General features: G+C 33.5%; 2 protein-coding genes across 16 annotated transcripts in view; one reads left to right on the plus strand and one right to left on the minus strand.

Moving 5' to 3' along the window:
* Positions 1-23,947, plus strand: part of LOC105218430 (tRNA:m(4)X modification enzyme TRM13 homolog) — a 793,174-nt gene that overhangs the window by 88,150 nt on the left and 681,077 nt on the right. The window lies entirely within an intron of this gene.
* LOC105215468 (myb-like protein A) overlaps positions 1-23,947 on the minus strand; it is a 236,552-nt gene that overhangs the window by 79,248 nt on the left and 133,357 nt on the right. For 5 of the 13 annotated variants that reach the window (XM_054225274.1, XM_054225272.1, XM_054225273.1 and 2 more), the window contains exon 2: positions 20,833-21,721. The exons of 7 other annotated variants lie outside the window; for them this stretch is intronic. The gene's annotated coding sequence lies outside the window, so the exon portion shown is untranslated. Of the gene's footprint in view, positions 1-20,832; positions 22,626-23,947 lie in introns of those variants that run through there. One more of the 13 variants, XM_054225269.1, reaches the window with a different exon arrangement.

Consider the following 23,947-nt stretch of genomic DNA (forward strand, 5'->3'; position numbering starts at 1 on the left):
TTTATAGTCCTCAGAACATTGGCAACGGTGAATACCGCAGACGATGGAACGATGAGCTGTATGAGTTATACGACGACATTGACATAGTTCAGCGAATAAAAAGACAGCGGCTACGCTGACTAGGTCATGTTGTCCCAATGAACGAAAACACTCCAGCTCCGAAAGTATTCGATGCAGTACCCGCCAGAGGAAGCCGAGCAAGGAGAAGGCCTCCGCTCCGTTGGACCAGGTGGAGAGCGGCCTGGTTACACTTGGAATCTCTAACTGGCGCCGAACTGCGAAGGAAAGAGACGAGTGGCGCGCTCTCATCGATTCGGCTATAACCGGCTAAACGGTTCAACGCCAATCACATACATACATAGTGGCTTATACCTGAAAGCAGTCGCTCTTTATTCAAGAAACGACCTGGCCTTTCCGATTTCACTGGATATTTTTGAAAGTATAAACTATCGAATAAGAAAAATTAAAATGATTTTTTGCAAATGTCACACTGGTATAGCTCCTTAACCACATGCTATATTTTACTGGATTCAACTAGATACCTCTGTAGCTAATTTCAAAAGAATTTATTTCAAAATAATTAGCTAGTGAATTAGAGAGTAGCGAAGTGGGGAAACCATGACGGCTTGAGTTGTGTTAAAATTTAGATTTAGCTATTATATATCAACTATATATTGGAAGTATTCTTTCGATTGATTTGGGTAAGAATAAATAAATGTATGTCAATAACTCGCCTTCACTTCACTGCTTCACATTTCCAATTAATTTTTGCGTTTTACAATATACTTTATTTCCACAATATCTACCTATATTCCCTCATTTGCTCGAATTTCATAGTTTTGTGCATTCGAAATTCGAACAGATGCTTCTAGAATTCGAAGGCATGTGTCAAATTTGCAATGAAAATTTACTATATAAATACAAATACATACATACGTACATATATACTGTATTGATAATATTTGTCTTACCACATCTAGCCATATTTGCCTGTTCACGCCTTTGTGTTGTTTTTCGCAAAGCGTGACAATCATTAGTGCAATTGCACAAACAAATTTAAATACGGCTGTGTATACAAATATATGTATACACATACACTCGTATATATGTATATATGTGTGTATGTATATGTATCTCCAGCTAAATAAAATATTCGTAATATTTTTCGGATAAATAAATAGTGAAATTTTAGCACCTCATTTTACCGGCGTTGACGCGAAAAACATTTGTTTATATACAGATATATGTATATACAATTGCTTATATACTACAGATATACGTGTATCTATGGTATATGATATACAAGTATTAATTATGTATGTATAAATATAATAAGCGCAAGTGTCTAATTATTTTCAATGCGCTAAGGTGACATTTGTTCGATTTGACTTTTAGATATACAATTTTTTATGAAAATTGTTTGCAAATACAAATGGTTGCTCATATGGTGATATGTACATATATAATATAATCGTCGCGATGCAAATTCTAGTTTTTTTTTAAGCATCAAAGTTGTACAATGAAAATTATTTTCTTTAAGGAATGGCAATAAGTTGTATCGGCTGCAACGAAAATGTGTGACGCAACGAAATTTCGTCACGCTTGCAGTATCGAGCTCTACACTCTCTACAGCTAATAAAATTTATTTTAGATATATTGTTTTTCAATGATTGAAGAACTTTCATGAGAAAATCTTAATCTATACTTCAGACAACATTTTTTTCATCGAAACATTTAAAATACCGAACTTTTCTTTGACCTTAGCGGCTATTTTCCCTAAAACTAAATCAAATATGAGAAATGTGAGATTGATCAGAAACCCTGAATTACAACCGCGTCTTTACACTAAAACCACTTTCAACGCTCCTTCCCAGAGATGTAAGCTGTTGAGACTTCAAAAGCAATATAATTGTGAAATCGCTTTAAGAATATAGATTTCTCCTCCATATTTGAAATCAACCCGATATAAATAAATAAAGTTTCATCGACTGATCACAACGTCAAAAAACTTGGAAGCTTAGGACATCATTATAACGGTTAGATCAGGTTAGGTTAAGTTGTAAGGCTGTTTCGCAAAGGAAAACACACGTAGACTATAAAAGACTGGCCTTTGTGAAACCTGGATCCCCCCTAGATTAGCAATTTGTAGTCGACAAAGTGCCCTGAGCCTACTACAAATCTACAGAGATTTTTAACTTCTTTATTCGCTATTTCTCGAGCTTGTTCGAAAAAGTGAGATCATAGACATTTTTTCTTGATCTCGTAAATGCAGGACATATCTCGTCCTCCTCCATGGGCTTCTACAGCTAGCATCGGGTAAGATTTTTAACCTTACAGCGTGGATCCCGATTGGATAGTGGTCAGTAAGAACCCCTACGACTAAGTAGAGGTAAGCTTTATTGAAATCGAATTGCTAGGTAGATCTCCTGCAGTTTACCTTGGGTTAGAAGGTTCTGGTGCAAGTGCTAGTGACTGAACAGTGCCTGCCATAGTGGTACATTGTAAATTTTAGCTCAAGGGTGCTCTATTCTCGAAACATATATATTTTTAGTACACTTCAACCAACCATTAAACAAAATGATACCAAAACACCAAATGCAGTTGTTGTACTAGAAAAGAAGAAGCATTTACATATCTATTTGAGTGTCATTCATAGTTAAAATCACGACAACTCGCTTTCTGTGTATCTTTCAACACTTTATTTGTATTCTGATTATTTTTAGTGCAAACAACTTAATTTAAAAGTTAAATTTAAACACATTTGTATGGGTGTTTGTATGCATTAAGTGCTTTTATATACAAATCGGCTAATCAAATTTGTTATCTCCATAAAAACAAAATAAATTCGTTTACAGCGAAATAGCGAAAAATGTAAATAAGGAATGCGAAAGTAAAACAACCCTGTAGGAAAAAGTTTAGTTATTAGAAGGTGTTACTAGTTCAGTTGTAATGGTATTGGAATCAGTTTGTAGATATTGAAATCTAAAGATTTTATAGTAATAATATAACTAGGTTTTGTTAGTGTTTGTAAGACATAAACTTTCGAGTAAGTCTTCTTTGCCGAACTTTTCCATATTCTAAAAGGTAGGGACAAGAAGAATACGCACTGACAGTTAGTCAAAGTTTACCATAACAGTGAAGCTGTTCTCAGCACATCAAATAGTAGTTCATACTGTTCTAAGTTCATAGGCCAATGTATGGAAGCTCCAACACAACCCTCTTATGAGAAGGAATAGTCTGATTTCAAGGTTCTTTCGAAGCTTTTGGATGGACTAATGACAATGAAGGTTCTAAAGATTGCAAAAACTGTAAGATCGAATATTGTAGTTCGGTAAAAAAGACTCACAAAGAGACAAAGCCTTTCAAATTTGAAAACACAGAAGTAGCTCATATTCCAGCGGATTAGTAGGTGGCATATACAGTTGAACTTCCATAACTCGAACTGCTCTCTCCATAATTCGAACTATTGAATTGGCAATAGAAGTCAAAATTCATACAAATTACCTGTAACTCGGAAGTCTCTCTAACTCGAAGTTTTTTTGTGGATTATGGTGATTCGAGTTAGAGACGTTCCACTGGATTTCAACTTATTCGGATTTTGGTATGAATAATTTACAATATTTGACCCTTAATATCTTTAAAAAGCTTTTATGAACGAAGGATTCCTTAAAGGAGCCACAAAAAATTGTCATACCATTCTTCTAAGAAACTCCAATCTTAGGCTAGCGCTTTTTTGAGCTTTCAAAGCTTTCAGACACACTATAACCTCAAATGTGATTCATCGATTTCGTACAGGGCTTATAAACTGATAACCATCTACATGTTCTTACACTAACTATGTGTACGACTACGGAGAATATCTTCGTAGTCAAAAGATTACTAAACGATGCTGCCGCCAATTATCGCTCGAATACCGAACATTTGGAGGAACGGAAACAGATGTCTCGTAGTTTTACATATTTTATTGTTGTCCACGTTGTTGTTGTTGTTGTTGTGCCAGTAACTGCTGGTGATTTGGATATCTTCCTGTACGATTTTTGATTATTATTCACAGTCGCCATTAAAATGAGGTTTAGGTCTAACTCTAATGTCGGGCAGTTGCCACATGCAGTTGCAATAGATGTTGCAACACCTCACCAGCATCTGGGCAACATACATACATACACATTGGATGTTTTTGCACAATCTACTTGGCGCCCCACGATATACAAGTAGACACGGCCATTCATAGAAGACGAACACACTCACACACTCACACTCTTACACACGAATGTGGCAAGAAATAGACTCTGGCGAACAATGGTGAGTTGATCTAAATTAAAGTTGGCTAACGACTCGCCCGCCACAGTGCCGCGTACATTTGCTATGCATGTATGTATGCCAGGTCCCTTTCCACTAACCACTTGCAATCTCCTACTTGCAACATCTACACTGTGCCGTCTATTCTTAGGCCATCCGCGTGTTGTTTTGTTGCTTAGTTGCATAGTTTGTTGGCATTGTTGCTTCTATTGTTGTTGTTGTTGTTGTTGCACTTGACTTTTGCATTGAAAATCGTGCAATTCACCTGCTGCAACCAGCGAACAGCCGCACGCTGCATGCCACACACTACAATTGCGCGCGCACGTTGCACTCTGCCAGCAATTTGCATCTTGCAGCTGTGCAACACAACACAAGCACAAGCGCGGCATAAAAGGCATGCCATCACCACCAACAAGTGCATGCAACTGTGCCGGCGCTGTATGTGCAACAACATCTGCGTGCGCCATAATGCAGCTGTTGTCGTTGGCATTGTTCTACAAGCGAGTGTTGCACACATCCACAGCAACGAGTACTCGCTCGCCGATTTACATATGTTTTCGTTTGTTTGCTTGCAGTACTGGTGCCCCTGTTTGTGTTGTGGCGCGTGCAGCGGCAATAAAAAACAAAAATCTAAAGCCAAATAGAAGGCAAGCAGCAATTTTCCAGTCGCTAGAGCTGCCGCAGCAGCAACACCTTGCCACCTAGCCACCTTCTAAGCGCCTTTCTGCCATTTTCCTGCCGCCGTTGCCTCCTCAGCTGCGACTCCTGCAACACTCGATTTTCTAACAATGAATGAATTTACGCCGACGCCGCCGTCGACGCTAGCGGCTGCCAGATGTTGCAACTACAACTTAAGACTCCTTCATTCACTCGAAGCATGCCGCGCTGAGCTCCTCATCTGCTCCTCGTGTGGCTGCAATCTCACAGATGCACTTGCTGCTGCTGCTGTTGCATCAATGATGTTGTCGTCACTTTTGTTGCTTCCATTTTGGCGGCGTCTGTTGCAGCATTCATTGTCGTCTGCACTTTCAGTTTACAAGCCAAATAGTTGTAGTTGTGTTTTGGCTGCTCAAACGCGCCTTCGACATCGCCTTCACCTTGGTCACGGCATGCTGCCTCGTGTGGCACACAGCGCACATTGTGTGCCCCAACCACTTGTTGTTGTCCGCGCAGGCAGGCAGGCAGGCAGTCAGGCAGGCAGGCAGGCAGTCAGGCACGCGGCTGCAATTTTATAGTCAACAACAGTCGCGATTTAATGCAATTGTATTATTACGTCGGCAATTTGTTCGATCGCGCGGACTCGCCGGGTGTGTATGTGTGTGTGCTTGTGTTTGCTGATTGGTCGGCTGCCGTTGATCGTCTGTTGTTAGCCTTTCCGGTCACATAAGTGATGGAATTGGGCTGTGTAGATTAGGCTAATCTATTTTGTGTAGTTGTTGTTGTTATTGTTTCGTGTAAATATTTATGTGCATGTTAAACAAAAAACCAGATCGCTGAGCTGATTACATATGGAAAAAAATGTTTTTTTGTTTGGAAAATATTTGTTTCAAGATTTTTTTATTTGAGAATTTTAAAGATTTTTTTAATATTAGCTAATTTTAAGTAGATTTTGAGTGAGCAATTGTTGAAAAACTATGTTTTTTAATTACAAAAACTCAATTTTGGGTGAGCATATAAGCTGTTTAGCTGTTTGCGTATAAATAAATCTGTTGTTTTTGTTGTTGTAACAGGGTAGATATACTCCTCGTCGTAGTCCACAAACGGTTATAACTGTAGCTCGAGTTCTATCATAGAGTCTCAAAGAATCGATATTTGTGGTTAAGATGTTGGGATTGCTTTCATACACAGTCCTATTGTTTCAGAAATATCATTAAAATTGTTCTGAATTTCTCGTGAAATCGGTTAAGAAGAAGACTTCAGCGGGTTTTATTGCTTTAAGATTTCGGAATTTAGTCGTCTTCAGTTCGAATATTTCAAAAATACATATTTCGAATTGAAAATTGTATTCAACCGGATTTTCAATGATTTATTGGTGTTGAGTATGGTTAGCTTGAGAGTTATCAGCGAAGTCAAAGCTATGCCGAAATCATAGGTTTCGAAGAATTGGTGTGATATGAGAAACTAAAGTCTGAACGAGGTATAGACATTTGGTAACATAAAAACACATGACGTTACATTGCAATCATGTAGAGATCAAGAAATACCTGCGGCAGTATACATCAAAAATCGAACAATATATATTTTGCTGATATGGACCCCATATTTGAGACTTCTTTATTATAAAACTTTTTAGATGTTTCTTAATTCAATCAAAATGCTTGATCTGCTTCAGCAAGTCTTCTACTAATTTAAAACCTTACTTAAGTTTTTAACTCACTCTATAACTGAGCTGATTATGTCAGTCGAATATATTAGAAATCAAATATTTTCTTACTTTAAAAGCCAGTTTTTGTTTTTTATTTTGCTTCTCTAAATTTATAATGCATGCTGTATATACAATATACACATGTACGAATGTATATAGTTATCAATTTCTTAGTTGTCATTCATATCTCTATTTAAAAGTGTGAACTACAAACGAGACTGTGATGTTTGCTTATCAGCTGTCAACGTCATTAGACAGAAATCTATGCTGCCAGATGCGATCGGAACGTCGACAAAGCGAAATGCCGCTAAAATAGCCTAATTTAAAAATATTTAATCTCGAATTAGTACTCATTCAATGTGGGAGAGAGATTATCTAAAGAGTGATCTTGGTTATCCAGCTGATAATAGAGATTTGTGAAGTTTATTTATACGTTTTACACACGATAGGTGGCGCTGACTTTCAATTTTTGTTATTTTTTATAATTTTTATGTTAACTAAATGTTTTTAAGTTTTTTAATGCATATACATATTTCCGATGTAATGGTTCCAAATGATGTTTAATTGCACCTTTTGGCTAACAAAAAATGTCTTGACTTAACAAAAATCATGGAACTTAAGGCAGTAGTCTGCTTTAGAAGCCGAAAAAAAGCGTTTTTTAGCAATTTTTTTGAAAGGGAAGGAAATGATTGCGGTAAACGGAATTTTAAGACGATAGTGTACTATACCTAAGGCTTAAAAAACAATATTTATTATTAAAAAATATTGAAATTTTTTCAAAGTTGTAAGTATTTTTCTGGAGCGCCTGGAGTCTGCATTTTAAATCGGTGCCGGTGATGAAGGTCGTGCGATGCATCTGAAACAGTCGAACCATTTTTTTTTTTTTCATTTTTATAAGTTTCTTTTCTTTATGAACTAAGAAAATACCGAAAAAGTTATAAAAATGCAAATTTTTTCGAAGTTTGAAAAAAAAATTCACTTTTTTTAAGAAAAAAAAATTGACTTTAACTTGCAAAACAAGTAGTTTAAATAATACGTTTGTCCAACTTTTTTAGTTCAAATAGAAGATAATTTAATACTGAAGCTAGATCACTTTGGTTTTTTTCGGACATATATTATTTTTGCTATCGCCGGCATCGTTTTCTAACACTTGTGAAAATGAAAACTCGAGAAAACGCGCTTTAAAGGTATGCCTGAGCATTCGCACCTGCTCGACGCTCGGCCACTAAAACTGTTCTAGCTTCGAAAATATGTCGTATTGTCCTCTGAAATTTTAAAGACATATTCTTCGATAGTGTTGGAAGAGATTAAAAAAAAACCAAAAAATCGATTTTTTGAAGCCTGTAAAGCAGACTACTGCCTTAAATATCTGCGTATTTTTAAACTAAAAAAAAAATATATATATAAAGCTTTCTTCAGGAAAATGGATATTTTCATTTAGTTCCTTGAAATTTTATTCTCTTGTCTCAGTTGTTATGAACATTTAAATATACCATATGCTTATTTGGTGCTTCATTTACTAATGTTTAGTAGATGCTTATCAACATGCTCTTTAATCGCTAATCGCAGCCGGTGCTGCATGTCACTTTAAGTGCAATCATCCTATGTCATCCATCATATTTATATTGTGACATACTACTTTACATATATGTATGTATTTACCACATGTGAAATATTTTTGCAGCGGTTTGGTAATTTTATTGCGTTAGCCAGATTATCAATGAACCGATAAGAATTTACGCAAATGAAATTGAAGTAGCGATGAGCGGGATTACAAAATTAATCAATATATGCAATAAAATGAGTAAGCGCAGGAATATGAGGAAATTAAGAATTTTGAAATATATATTTAAAAAATTATAAAAAATATTTTTAAAATTAAAATCTAAGATTTAAGTATTTTTTATAGAATATTAACATGTTGAATTAACCAATCAATACTTAAAAAAAAAATTAAAAGTAAAAAATTAATTAAAAAAATAACCTAAAAATTTCAGTAAAAACAATTAAAAATCACTTAAAAAATAAAATTCATACTTAATAATTAAATAAAGCTTGGAAAGTCATTTGTGTAAAATTTCACAAAATTTATCAAACTAAACTGCAAACAGTAGCTGTTGCTATTAAATTATTTATGCGCCAATGAAAATCACAAAACTAAAACTTAACGTAAATTTACGGCTTTTCGTTGCTGTAAAAATTTCACAAAAATGTCAAATTAATAATGCATGCATCATTTTAATTGCCACATACGCGATTCGACCACCCACATACACACTCATACATACATACAAACACATCGACACGCTAATATCAGCTAACTGTATTATGCACTTTGGCATTGTTTAGCATTTAAATATGTACAAAGTATATGTTTGTGTTGTTGTTGTTGTTGTTGCGTTTATAGCATTTTTAAAGGCACTCAGTCAGTCACTCGGTCCACAGTCGATAGCACCCGGCAGGCAAACTGACCTACATAATTGCGTTTTCAACAGCACCTCCGCTGCCACCGTCACTGCCACCGCCGCCGCCTAACACAATACAAACCTCTAGAAAGTCACGTTTCACTTATCTAATGTACATTTTTGCAAGTTGTCAATTTTTCAGCATATTTGTTGATTTATCGATTTATTGTAGAGCGCATAAGAGCTGTGCGAAGCAGCGTTTGTGTTGAATGGATATTGTATGATTTTTAAATTTTGAAAATGTGAACGCGAAGAAATTATATGGCAGGTGGTTTATTAAAGACAATAAATAATAAATAAACTAAAAATTGATGATTAAATGGTATATACTTCATAGTGAGCTGACCGCTATAGCTGTTTTCTTTGAAGTGTTTTCTTGATTACTCTGTTAAATTAGACTATTGCTGATGTGAAGTTTCGGCTCGTAGGAGTGTCATTGAAATAGTAGAATGTTGACTTTACCCCATTAAGTCGTGTTTAAAATTAAATACTACTGAAAAACCCCGAGCTTCTAAATCACAGTTTTTACTTTATTTCGCCCGCGATACCATTCTTTTTCGGTTTTTATGGATTTCCGTCTTGAAAATTTTAAATTAAACTTAGAATACCTAAAATACTTGGCAAAGTTTCATGAAAATTGAAGAATTCATGCGAATTCTTACAGCAAAGTGTCTGCTCGATAACAATCAATGTTCAATGTTAACATTTGTTTGAGTTGAGTTGCGGATCTAGTTCTGTATATACTACGTCAGTCTATTAAGGTGGGACGAGGCCTCGAAAGTCATATGGACCCACTCGCTAATTAGAAACGTGCAAGGGTGTGTAGAGCGGAAGCATATCGAAGCTGAAGTGGTCACGATAGTTTTAGAGAATACCTACACATATATGACACGACAATGGGACCGACTGTTCTAACCCAGTAGATATGGGACCGAATAAGAGAATGGAGTGCGAAAGCCCTAGTAGAGCTGAGGAGGAAGGAGTGGCAAACGAGCAAAGAGAGGCACACGTGGGCACAGTAGGAGTTCCGAAATGAAAGAACGAAGAGCCAATTGCCTAAAACCTTCCCTTGTGATTCAATGTCTAAAGACGGTTCGCAAGTAAATACTAAAGGCTACAGGTTTTAGTACGTAGACGTCCTATTTCGCTAGTTTCGCATAGTAAGAAAATTAGCTGGGATCCCGAACGAAGTGCATCATTAGCGAATAGGAAGAATCATGCATGCCGTATACAATATGACGGCATCTTTTAGAAGATTCCACCTCCTACAATAAAAAAAACAACGACAGTATGTCTACTTTTAGATATATCAGGACAGCATTTAGTAACAATCCTGTCCTAATAACTAATTTGTTACCAAAGTGAAATGGGTTTTTAAAAATCTTTAGTGGTATATATTTGGATTTATCAACTGTGTTAATAGTAAATCATTGATGGTGGGTATGAGATATGAAAATAAATTTATGAATTAGAACCCCTTTGAATATTGTGTAAAGTCTCGAATATAGATGTGTTTAATATGGAAAAATGTGTGATGAAATTTGAATTTCGTATATTATCATAAATTAGCTTCTTTTGCAACCAGTTCCATATTCCTCTTTCGCTGACTTGTTATTTCATCTAATATTCTTAAATTTTCTCTTAAAATTAATTATGATATTCGAAATTGCATTACAATGCTAAATTCCTAATAATTCGTTGCCTACAATTAGGCGCATTGCAAATTAATAATGATCTCAAAATCATATTTGACCGAAAACGCAATAATTGGCAAAAGGGCAATAAAAATCTGTGAAATTCAACTGTCGTATGTATATTTGAATTCATTTCGAATGAATTTAGTCTAAACTGTATATTCAGTCCAAATAAAGTAAGCTCTTCTACGAATAAACCAATTTTAAAAATATTCAACAACTATTCAATTAATATTGAAATAAATCTAGAACTATGGCGGAATAATCAATCGACAAATTTATATATAAATTCAATACAGGACCATAGGTATGATTTCTATTAACTTGAAATAGCTACATTTTTACTTAATCTTCTTTTTTTAAAGTATTCTCAATTTATGTAAAATAGTTTAAACTTATAACGAAATTGACATGTTTGTATCATTTCATTTTTAATTTTAAATAATTTTTTTTTTGGTTTAATATTTTACCCTCAAGTTATGAATTATTTTTAGAACACATTTTTACTACAACCAAACAAAGTAAGCTCAAATTCAAACACACTTTGTGACCAACTCCAAAATACGCTAATGACTAATTATTTGAGTCAGTATATGTGTGTATAAAATTTCAGAACCTTGAGAGACTGCAGGGACGCTTCCTATCAGTAAAATATTGCGGTTATTATTGTTATATGTTGTTGTTGTTGTTGCTGTTATTGTCAGCATGCACACATATGATTATGACCTAATTTACGAGTAGCCTTCGGCATTACAAACAATAAAAATTGATATATTTTATTAAAAATATTTATTTTCGTGCATTTCTGGCACACAATCGACGAATTTGCGGCCGCACGCACGCACGCGTGAGCACAATCTGCTCAGCGAAATGTGCAAACAAAAAAAAAATAATAAAGAAGAAATTAATTTAGTAAAAAAAAAAAAGAAAATATTGCAACTCCAGAGTGCAATTATGTGCATATGCATATATATATATGTATGTATGACAGCTGTAATAATAATAGCAACAACAACAACAGCAAATCGCGCGACAACCACTAACAAAGCGGAAATTTCGTTTCTTATCAACAATGGAGCTACAGCGGAGGACGACGAGGAAGAGCGGGGGCATAAAAGGAACACTTTGATAGCGCAGCGCAAGGGTGTGTGTGTATGTAACTGTTTATATATACATACATACATGTGAATATGCCAGTATTTCGTTTCGCGAAAAAGTTGCGCAAAACACATGATTTTCGCTTGTAAAAATCGCCTCATTGTTAGGCCGCGCCTCAGTGCTAGTGATGGTATATATGTATGTATGTATACATATATTTATATTTACATGTGTATAGGTAAATTTATTACAACAATGGCCGCGAAATTATCAAAAAGTGCATTTTTCCGTTTTTTTGTTATTTTTGTTGCATTTTATTCGGTGTTACAGTTAGGTTTTTGTGAAGTGTTTACTAATAAAAATGATTGCGGTTGTTATTATTGTTGTTGTTGTTGTTGTGTTTGCCGTTCTTGTGTTACATACACGCCATATTTCCACTTAATCACGCCTTTTTAATAAACTTTTAATTTTAGTTAAATTTATTTCGCTTTTCTATTTGCCTTTGCTGGGTTCCAACGCCAATCAAGCAGGCTTTTATGAGTTTTTTTTTTGCTTTAATAATTTTGCTTAGAAGTAAATATATACTATATATGTTTGTATGTAATTAGAAGTGCACTTATCGTTTAAGTTTATTTGTTTTTTTTTTTTGTAGATTTCCACTTAATTAGAACAACGTCGTTTAGAAAATGCCTTCGCTAAAGATTAGATTTTGCGAAATCGCATTTAAGTGGGTTTTTTTTTTAGTGTCGGAACTCTTTGGGAATGCAATGAATTAGTGTTATATGATAAATGTTCGCTTGAAATTATTATTAATTTAATTATGAAATCTTCGAAGAAGTCTTTAAAATAAAAATAAATGCTTCTCACTCTGGAAGGCCCTTTTTTTGAAATTCTACTTTGACATTTTAGCCAGTGATTTCTCTATTTATTTTTTATTGTAATTTTTTGCCAATCAATCTAGAAATGTTTCTTTCTAGGTGATCTTAGTGACACTTTTTTGACACAAAATTCTATTTTTATTTACAAACAAAAGTCTTTAAAACTCTTCAAACGAAGAGAAAATGTTAAAAAAGAAGAAAAATGCAGGTAACGGTTTATTAAAAAACAATTTATATAAGTACTGTCCTGATCCTGTACTGTCTATAATACCCCAACAACCCAAAACCGAAATTTTCTTTCTCTTAATGTTTTTATTTCATTTTGTCTCTCTCTCTCTCACCATCTGTATATCTCTCTCTTTCGCTCTCAAGAAATACTGCCTTGTTTTGTAAGCTTAATGTTTCAATGCCTTCTGAATTGAATTTTTTTTATTTTTGTAAAATAATGGTAAACACTTATGAAGGAAGCGATTGAAATAAGTTTTGAACCCAACTAGTATAGTATAACACCTTTAAAATGAGATTTTAGATTAGTTGAGTCGATTCATTGTAGTTTCATGTCTCTGAGAACGTCTTGTACAACTAGTTTTTAATTAATCGACTTCTCTTTGATAGCATTTTCATTTCTTAAGGTCTTATTAAATAGTGCAATATATTTAAAACATAATAAAAAATATCAAATCAATCCGTTTTTCTAAGAGACACGAAATGGGAGATGAGGTGTCAACTGCTGAGTTTTAGGAACTTTTCAATAAAAATTTCTCAAAATACTGTTTCAACACGTATCTTTGATAAACTGAATTGTTTAAATGAAATATATGACTGTATATATTATATTTAAAATAAATTTTAAAATACCCTTGTTTTTAGCCTCAGAAACCCACCTAACCACTTAAAGCTTTCACTCCACTTTGAACAACAAATTGAGCTTTAAAACATATTTTCAAAGATTGAGATCAGCAAAGATCAGCACGGATTTGCCTTCATTTTTTTCTTAAGATACCTTCTATTTAATAAAGAGTTGAGGTTAAAATTTTCTATAGTTGATGGTACTGACTTCTAGTACTTCAACTGCTAGTGGTCACAATACCAACTTTCCTATATATTTATCGTTGAAATGTGAAGATTTCAGTTTGTGCAGGGTTGTCTTAATATTGTTCGAGTAAAAAACTTAAGTAAAACCAAAACGTTGCCTACAATTAGGCACACATTTTATAGTTTATCAAAGACACACACCTTTTGCGAAAAGTTAAGTATAAATTATTTCAAAATTTGTAAGATATCTTTTATAAAATCTTTATAGTAACTTTCAAAAATTTGTTTTAAGCTTTTTGTCACATTTCAAAGTTACATTTCTGGTTTTCTCAATATCCAAATATCAAAATATAAGCAAAAATAATATCTAGGGTACTGAATTATTCCTATAGTGAATATATTTTCGTTAAATATTGTTTGATTTTTAGATTTTATTTCACTTCCAAGCAAAAATAAACGATTGTAAATAGTTTGTTTCCCAGCTATAAATCACTTGTTAGTTAAATCTTCAAGCAAATGTATTGAGTTAATAATTATGATTTACTATGCTCGTAATTGACACCCTTTATGGCTAGTATGTGACATTTATTGCAACGCTGTTTAGGAAAATCACGCCTCTTTGTTGTTTTATTACATATTTACTATTCAATAGTAGAATCTGTCACGGTAAGGTTTAAGGTAAGAATTATTTAATATTTAGTATAAAAAATTCGAAATAAAAAAAAATTATTTTTTTTTATAATTTTTTTCTCTTATATATACCTATTTAATAATAGAAGTCTTCAAAAATGAGTGGGAAATAATTATTTGGCAAAGGACAGTCTGAAAATTTCAATTTTATATGAAAAATGTTGTCTAACCTTCAAGTCGATTTTTTACCACTCTAAAGGTGTGTGATCGCTATTTTGACTTTAAAGTGAGTAGGTATACACTTCAAAATGTACTGATGTTCAAATATTTTAATATCATTGCAATTATGTTCTACTTTTGTACTGAAATCTGTTTGTTGTTGCTATTGTTGGACATTGTAAACTTCATCTAGCAGACGGACTGCAGCACACCCAACGCGTACTTCCACGAAAGACTGCAGTGCGTATCGGCTTTATTGACGCTGCGTTGGATATACCAACATACAAATAAGATATATGTACTTTTGAAAATATATATGAGTGTGTGTGTGTGCATACTGCTGTCATACAATGCTCACAGATGACTTATGCCTTTGTCAGTTTCTTGAACTTGTGTCCTTACACAGCGCAAATGTTTACAGATCGTACGTTCCATTCACGCAATGCAATGCAATGCGACAGACGAGCGATTGCCTCGCTGTGCATCTCATATGCGCACTTCACTTGCTGTTGTTGTTGTGTTGCTGTATTGCTGCAGTCGTCGCTGCGGCTGTCCCTTTGCAGCGATCACTTGCGTTAAGTTGCGTGGCGTTGTGACGTTGACCGTACGCGTTACCTTCACCTCCATTTTAACCTCGGTCAGCTGACCGGCTGATCGCAGCAGCAACTGAAGCAATAGCAACAACAACTGCTGCTGCAGCGCTTTGTTTGTGTGTTTACATATGTGTGTCGGTGTGTGTGTGCTTGTATGGAGGCTAACTTTAAGTATGCATATTTACTTAAATAATCGTAAATTTGTTTCGATGTTTCATTGTTTGTTTGTTTTTGTTTTGTTTTACTGTTTCTTTATTTCTCATTGATTTTTGCTGTTTTTTGTTGGTGTTCGGCACTATTCGGTACGCTGTATAATTGTTAATATTTACACTGATCTTTCGTTATTTTTTTGTTTCAATTTCACGCACCTTGTTCTGCCTTGGCATCTGTTTGAGGGGTATTGGCATTCCCACTTTTGATCTCTCTGGCCATTTTGAAGGCCAATGTCATTGGGTTATTTCACTCGTTCAAATGGAAAATTCGCAGATGCGCTTATAGAGATATTTATAGATTTATGTATATATATACAGTTTAACTTCCCTAACTCGAATCACCATAATCTAGAAAAAAAACTTCGAGTTAGCGAAACTTTGAGTTATGGTAGGTAATTTGTATGAAATTTAACTTCTATTGCCAATTCAAGAGTTGGAGTTATGGCGAACTTCGAGTTATTGAAGCACGAGTTATGGAAGTTCAACTGTATATCCAATTTGACCTAGGTGGGTTCATGTAACTGATCGATATAATTTTCTTTTGAGGATAACGTGAAGCCAAATTAAAATGTTTGAGCAAACTACTTTCTTAGAGGTAATCGAGATGACCGTCGAAGGTCTTCAGCTTCTCCCCACTTGTCTTATGCAAACCACTCATCATCCCACGCATGACAACATTGGCAAAGTGAATGTAATTGAAACCAAAACTCATGTTAGTTCTGTCTAACGTCAATACAATTTCAAATCTTCAAATTTTAATGAGTAAGTTCTAAGTCTTATATGAGAATATCTAAAACAAACGTCGAAGTATGGGTCCCGATTTTCTCGAGGATGTGGATGAAGTTGCTTATATCAAATTGTGTGAGCTTTCTCACTTTATTAAGAACACAGGGTGGTTCAAAGACGACTCTATAGTGTCCCAGTCCCAGTAGTGTCACAATGGGCCTAGGTGCGTCGTTTTGACAACCATATAACCTAACCTAACCTATAGGTCCCGATAAAGATGTTTGACAACGGAACACAACTGAAAGTTATCGTCCAAGTAATTTATTTTCCAAAACTTGTCGTGACCTTTTATTCAAAACTCGTCGTGACCTTTTCTGTTGGGATCATAGGAATGAATTTGTGTTTTTTTTTTTTAATTAGTGGCCTAAAATATATGTTTTTAAACTGTTTGGTATTGACTTCGGTGAAACCATTTGAAAAAGAGCTGGAATTTATCTATATTAAAAATCCGCGCTAACTAGGATTATATGTTTAAGTACTTATTCAGTTGAGTTTAACATAATGGAGCTCTGGTATAATATAATATAATTTGTTAAAAATGTGTTTGCTTGTTGTTTGTCTAGACACTACACACTTTTGGGTAGCTGTTTTCAATTTTTTAAAGATGATATTGTAAGTTTTTAAGTAATGATCGTCTAAGATCCCCACAACTAGGGAATGTCAAACTTTGTTGTGGATGAGAATACCTCTTGCGAATAATTGTGGATCGGTAAAAGGTAACTTTAATCCACGCAGTTTTATTTTGTGTTAAGGCGTTTTTGGAAGGTATCGGGTATTTTAATTCACTCTCATGTGAAAACTTGACTACATTAGGTAAGTCTTCGCTATTTATAAAATATGTTTTGTCTAGATAATTTTGTTTCAAATATCGAGGTATGTAATTTTATAGAAGTGAAGCAAATTACCTCCAAACAATTTATATGAAAGTTATCTCAACTATTTTTGAAGTCCCGTTTTAAGCACGAATTAAGAGAAATTCTTATAGCAGCATATAACATATATGTATATACAAATATTTATTTGTATATGCATTGGCAAATACATACAAAAAACAAATATATATATACTTATTTTAATTTTTCATAATCAACGCCGCAAACAATGTTTCATATACTTATACATATATGTAAGTATGTAATATATAAATTGTGCGCAAATAACGCTGGCAAAAAAATTAAATATACAGCAGTGCCTATAGCAACAATACGCAAAAATATTAAATATGTACAATGTACATATACATACATTGTACATATGTATGCATGCGTGCAAATAATGTGTGTTGGATGGAATTTTATTGTTAATGAATGGACGCAACGGATTTTCGGTTCATTTCGCAAATTAATATGTAAATACATAGGTGCCTAGTTATATATGTATATATTTACATATACATATATAAAAGGATGTGTGACTTTCACACATAAATACAATAGATTAAAGTATGTTTAACGGTATATTGACTGAGGTAAATACGAGTGCACACATATAGCGAAAGGATTTCGGTGGATTTGGCAATGCGGTGGCAGGCTTATTAATGACATTTTCATGTTTCATGTATATAAAATTCCGTTTTTTTGTAGTCAAATACATACACACATAAATATATGAGTTCAAATACATATATACTATGTTATATGCTGTCGTATGTAAATAACTATCGCTTATGTAAATTATATTTTCAATTAAAAGCGTAGTGTTGGTGGCGGACTATAGAAAATCAGCGTTTTTTTTAAATTTTTTTATTTATTTTCATTTAAAAATTGCATTTTGTGTATTTGTTGTTTTTTTTGTTTTTCCACAAATATAAACATATTTATAATGCAGCGGCACCGCTGGCATTCGCCTGGCAATTCTGTTTGCTTGCGGTAGTGACAGTTGATAATTTTCAATTGTTCGCTGTGTTAAGCTATTTTATTGTTTTATTTTTACTGGTTGGCAGCCAAAAATGTTATGCCGAGGTGTTAAATGCGTATATGCAGATAAATGTGGATTTTATTTAAGCAGAGGAGCTTCTACCATACTCTCTCCTATAATATATAAATGCTTTATACAGACATATATACATACATATAATTAATATCAGGAATCAGGGAGCTCGGATTATTTTTGCGCTATGACAGGCGTGAGTTATCTGTTTTTTTACGCAATTGCAATTTTTATATACAATACAATAATAATTAACATTTCTTCTGCTGCTACCATGCCTATAATTATGCTGTCTGTTGTTTCTGCTGCCAATATTTGCTAGTATGTTGTGTAAACTCGACTGAGCTACACCAAGCAGTAAGCCCGATAAACCGACAGTGTTGCGTTTTTAGGAACTCAGCTCATCCCTTTCTATTATTAATTCAGTAAATAAAATATCACATTCTAGCTTAAACTTAAATTGTATCAACAATCGGTTTATCGTACCTTTGAGTTATCAAAAACTACCGAGTTAGTCCTTTGTACTAGATAAAATTTCGGTAGAGAGATTTCAAAATATAGTTTTCTGAGTAATCAAAAAATATATTTTTTAACGAACGATCTTAAAACATTTATAAAGTCGTTAATGTCACAGTTGTTCCTCTCTCCAAGAGTTCAAGAATATTTATGTTAACAATTTAGATGATATGACATAAAGGCTATATCAAAATTATTAATTATTTTATAGAAAACTCTAACCGTTCTAATTCTAAAGAAATCGTTTCATAAAATTGTGCTGATGTGTAGATGCTAGTTTTTTAATACGTTTTGGAATTTTTCATTATGTTCGGCTCTATATTTTAGAAACCTTTTATATAATATCTATGAGTTAAATCAGATAAAGGATTGCAATATATAGATCATATTTCAAAGTATTGATAATTCCCAGCAACATGAGTGAGATTTGCCTAGACGGCTATATAATGTGTATAGGCACGCTGGCCAGAAGTCCAGCTGCTGAACCCAATTTTCGACGCTTTTCAAGCATAAATCAGCCGATACTGCTTTTCACGTTCGATATTCGTACGAAGTTCATCATCGTTACGTAGCACGTAGCTCTCTTAAAGTTGAGGCCACTGACTCCGCATTCCGGTAGTAAATTTAAATAATTTCGACTCGTTATTGGATCGTAAAACTTTCCATGATAAAATGACAAACCTTACTGAAGAGAAATGTCAAAAGATGGCGGCATTTGCTGTCCTTGTCGGTCTACTTTTGTAGCGTCCCTATTGAAAACCACTTTATTACTAAATGACATATGAGTTCTAGGTACTAATCCTTAGTTTTACCTCTCTTAACTCTTTGAGAATAAAATATGTTCTGCTAGTATCCATGTGCTTGGTTCTTAAACTAGAGTCAATTTCAAGATGAAGATAATGTTTAAAAGTCGTTTTCGATCCATGAACAGATTCGATAGGGTATAACAGGTAAGAAATAAATCAGTTATAATAAGTATCTGATGTATTCAACTTGGCCCTCTTGTTCATGCAAAATGAGAACTAGAATCGATAACCGGATATCCTCTAGATAAGATGAAGCGAGAGTGTTTATCTTTTAATTAAAAAAAAATATAATTTTTTCAGAGTTCCATATAACTTAAATAGAGAAATGTCAAAAGAGCGAGAGAAAAATATGACATCGTTTGCTGTTCCTATCGGTCTACTTTTGTAGCGCCCCTTTTGAAAAACCCCTTTACATTTTTTTTTTCAAAAAGTGATATATTAGTATGATCTTCAAGAACACGATTTTTGTCATCTAACCAGCTAAACTGTAGCTCTCAACGCTTATAAAAGGCTTCAACATATTTTTATTGGCAAAATATAGGCACATATTCGAGAAACTCTAGACTTTCACCACTCTATCTTTCGGTCAGATAGTTATAGGCATTAGTGGCCCACATGCTGTTTCTAACGATAACTGGGATAGAAGTATTCATATTATAAAAATTATTTATTTGCTGATCGGCAGGTGTAAAGATGAAATACCACGTCGCTTAAATAATCCACGTGTGCAATAGAACATGCACCTGGTTACAGTTATGAAATCAAACAGCTGAATAAAGACTATTGTTTTTTATTCTTGTTATTCTTAATTTCGCAAACAAAATATTTTCATTTTATAATTTTGCAGAATCCTGAAACTGGCATGAGTTTGGAGTGTTCTGCTTTCCACAAATATAAAGTTTGCTTGCATAAGTAAATAAGAGCTGGTTACGCCACGCTTGGAATTTTAACATTTAAAGAAAAATATTTACATTAAAGTGTTACATTTCCTCGTGTTTATATATACATATAGAAATATATAATTATTATATATATATATACATACATATGTATATAGTGGTTCCTGCATATCTATGTATAGACAGTCATATTATGTGTATGCTTTCGTCTAAAGTTTGATGATATATATAATATAAATACTTCAACAATTATATACGGCTCTTGTTGATATTATATATTTCTATATAGTAGCCTTTAAATATATACTTAAATGTTATATATACATAGTATACTTGTATATTATGAAAAAAAAGGCTTATGTATATACTCCATCATTTAGGTGTGTGTATGAATTTGTAAAAATTTACCAATTTTTCCATGGGCCAATCGCGTAGGTATTGCTTAATTAAACGCCGTATTATTGTGATTGTTGTTGCTGCTGCTGACTGCGTGGCTGTTGTATGTATGTTTGTTGGCTGGTATGCAATGGAGTGGCGCTGGAAAGCTTGCGGCCACTGCAGTTGTCGTCTGCTGCCTGCTGTCCGTTCGCTGTTGCTGCCGCTATTTACAACAAACGTTGCGTTTGATTTATTATTGTTGTTGTTTTTGTTTAATATACTATATAACTGTTTCATATATATTTGCAATAAAACGTCGTTTTTCTGTTTGTTCAAATAATTCAAAAGCAAAAAAGGAAATTTACTTTTTTAATTATCTGGCAACTGTGTTTGTTTGTTGTTATATTTTTTGTTGTTGTATATGCTTTCTTGCAAACTTTTGTCGCTTTACAAACGCTTACTTGCTACAAATTTCATGCGTTGCATGCCACACACGCTTTTTGTGTTTTGTTGGCATATATGTTCACTGCTCTTGTTGTTGTTGTGATTTTGTGTAATTATTTCGTATTCTTTTAATTTTTGTATTATACTCTCTTTGATTGCACTTTATGTTTTACTACAGTTGTATGTATATACATATGTTTTGTGTCTTTGTAAAATACTAAAAACTCATTTTCATTTTTGCCAACTTTTTTTGTTTTTGTAATTTATTTTCTTTGTAATTTCATTTGATTTTTGTAAATTATTATAATTTTTTTCTTGTTTGTATATGTATATATATTTTTTGAATATATAGCGCTAAGTTCTTGTTTTTATTATTTTTGTATACTTTTTTTTCAACTCAACAAAAATATTTGTGTGTGTGTGTATTTTATTTTATTTTATTTTTTTCAACAAAAATGTTTAGTTTTCAAAAAACCTGCGAATAAGCGAAATTTTAGTGAATTTATTTTTGGGTACACAGTATTTTATTAAAAAAAAAAATTATTATTATCTTAGTCTACCGCCGGACAAGAAATGAAAATAAGCCATTTTGTTTGTCGAATTGACACGCATTTTCCAAAACCGTACGTCGCGCAACGCGTGAATAAAATGCGTCCGCTGCGCGTTGTGGGCGTTGCGCGCGGCAGCGGGGCGCTTCGCGCACCTGCTTGGAGGTCTTCGCTATTTATGCGTAGATTTTTAGTTACACTTTAGGCGCGTTTTTGTGAAATGTGTCGCATTTTTTATTTCCGCACGCCGAAAAAATCACCAAATCAGCACGTTGCCGCATTTCGTCGCATTAATTAAGCAAAATGTTTGTGTAGGCTGCTTAATTTATACTAAATTAATGCTGAGCGTTGCAGTTAATTAATTATTTTTATTTTATTTTATTATTGACACTGATTTCTCATACAGAGTTGTGCTGTTGTTGTTGTGATTTAATATATTTTTTACAATGAAAAAAAAAAAAACAATTTTTTTTAAATTCGCCCTGAAACTTCCCCAATCGTGCGTCATTAAAGATAAATATGACCAAAATTTTGTTGGCGTGATTTCATTTCATAATTTCCGATCGAAAAGAAAGTATGATTTATAGCAGTTATACCTCATAATAATAATGAAAACCCAACAGAAAAAATAATAATGTAAAGCAGACGACTGATAAACAAAAAGGCACGCAAAAAAAAATTAATGCAAATTTTTCTGGAGAAAATAAGAAATAATTAACGCTGGACCACAGACTAGAAGTGAGAGTTGCAGCGAGACAAATGAGTAAATGAGTAACGAAAGAGACGAGAAATAGAAAAAGAAATTAAGAAAAAACCAAAAAAAAAAAAAAAATCACAAAAATAAAAGTCAACGAGTTACTCCTTCACAAAAATAAAAAAAATAAAAAAAAAACAAAAAAAAAACAAAAAAAAGTGAAAAAGTGAAAAAGAAGAACTCTAAAAAACTAGCAAACGAAAAAAATAGCAAAATGTTGCTACAAAGAATTTGGCGAAAGAAAAAATTCATTACAAATGGAAATAAGTTGCCAAAAGTAAATTTGTAATTTGCGTGCCCGAAAAAGACTGGAGAAAGAAATGACTGTTTTACAAAATGGACAGGCGAAAGCGGGCAACAAAAAATAACTCAAGCTGTAAGTGAGTACAAAAGAAAGAAAAACCAAAAAAAGGAACAAAAAAGAACAAGGAGAATAGTGCGGAGACTGACGGAAATTGAAAAGCTGAAAAAATAGCGAACCGAAAAATGTAACAAAATTAAAATGAACTCCAAATAAATGCAGACGAGGAAATACGAACAAAAGAATAAAACAAAAATATTTTGAAACAGGAAAAAAAATAGGAAAAATAGAAAAAAAATTTGAAAAAATTCACTCATTAACCGCCGTCGCCATTACTACAATTTCTTTCACTACTTCGCTGTAATTTTCTAGCTACCGACAAACTGCGATTTTTTCGCCAAAAATACGGAATAAAAATACAACAACATTTCAGGGAAGCAGATACAAGTGAAGCGAGCGCATACCGCCGGCTAGTCGCGTCCAGCGCGTGAGCGTCAAGGTGTGCCGTGTGGTGGCATTGTGATTTTTTCTCGGGCATTCACAGGAGGGTTTATAGCTACAATACTACAAGCGCTGAGTTAGCAAATGTTTGAACACAGTGTCGTGGCAGTGGGTGGGCAGTTGGGGTCAAAGCCGAAATGAAAACTGACAAAAATCCGTTGTCTACGCGCTGCTGCTTAAAATTTCTCATTTGTTCACAAGTTACTTTTGTTTTTTTTTTTTTTTGTTTTTGGTTGGAAAGGTAGTGCGCGCTTGATAAAGTGAAAAAGCGCTTTAAATTTGGAGTACTTGGATATAACGAAAACTAAAGGTGTTCTTATATAAAATGGTTTATTGCTACCATTTTGAGATTGCCGAGTTCATTGAAAAGTTTTCTGAAGAATGTAGACACTTTGTGTTGTTTTGGTATGATTACAATTTAAAGCAAAGTATGTGGGTTTTGCGACGTAATTTCAATTTTAATTATTATTCACTATTTAGTTTATTTTTTCCTTATTCTTCCCCATACTCTACACAAGCACTATTTGTATTGAAAAATTACGAAAATATCTATTAGAATCCTTCGAAGACTGCAATTAAGGTTTAAGTATCTACGTA

This window comes from Zeugodacus cucurbitae, chromosome 2 (assembly GCF_028554725.1).
Source record: "Zeugodacus cucurbitae isolate PBARC_wt_2022May chromosome 2, idZeuCucr1.2, whole genome shotgun sequence".
Classification (NCBI taxonomy): domain Eukaryota; kingdom Metazoa; phylum Arthropoda; class Insecta; order Diptera; family Tephritidae; genus Zeugodacus; species Zeugodacus cucurbitae.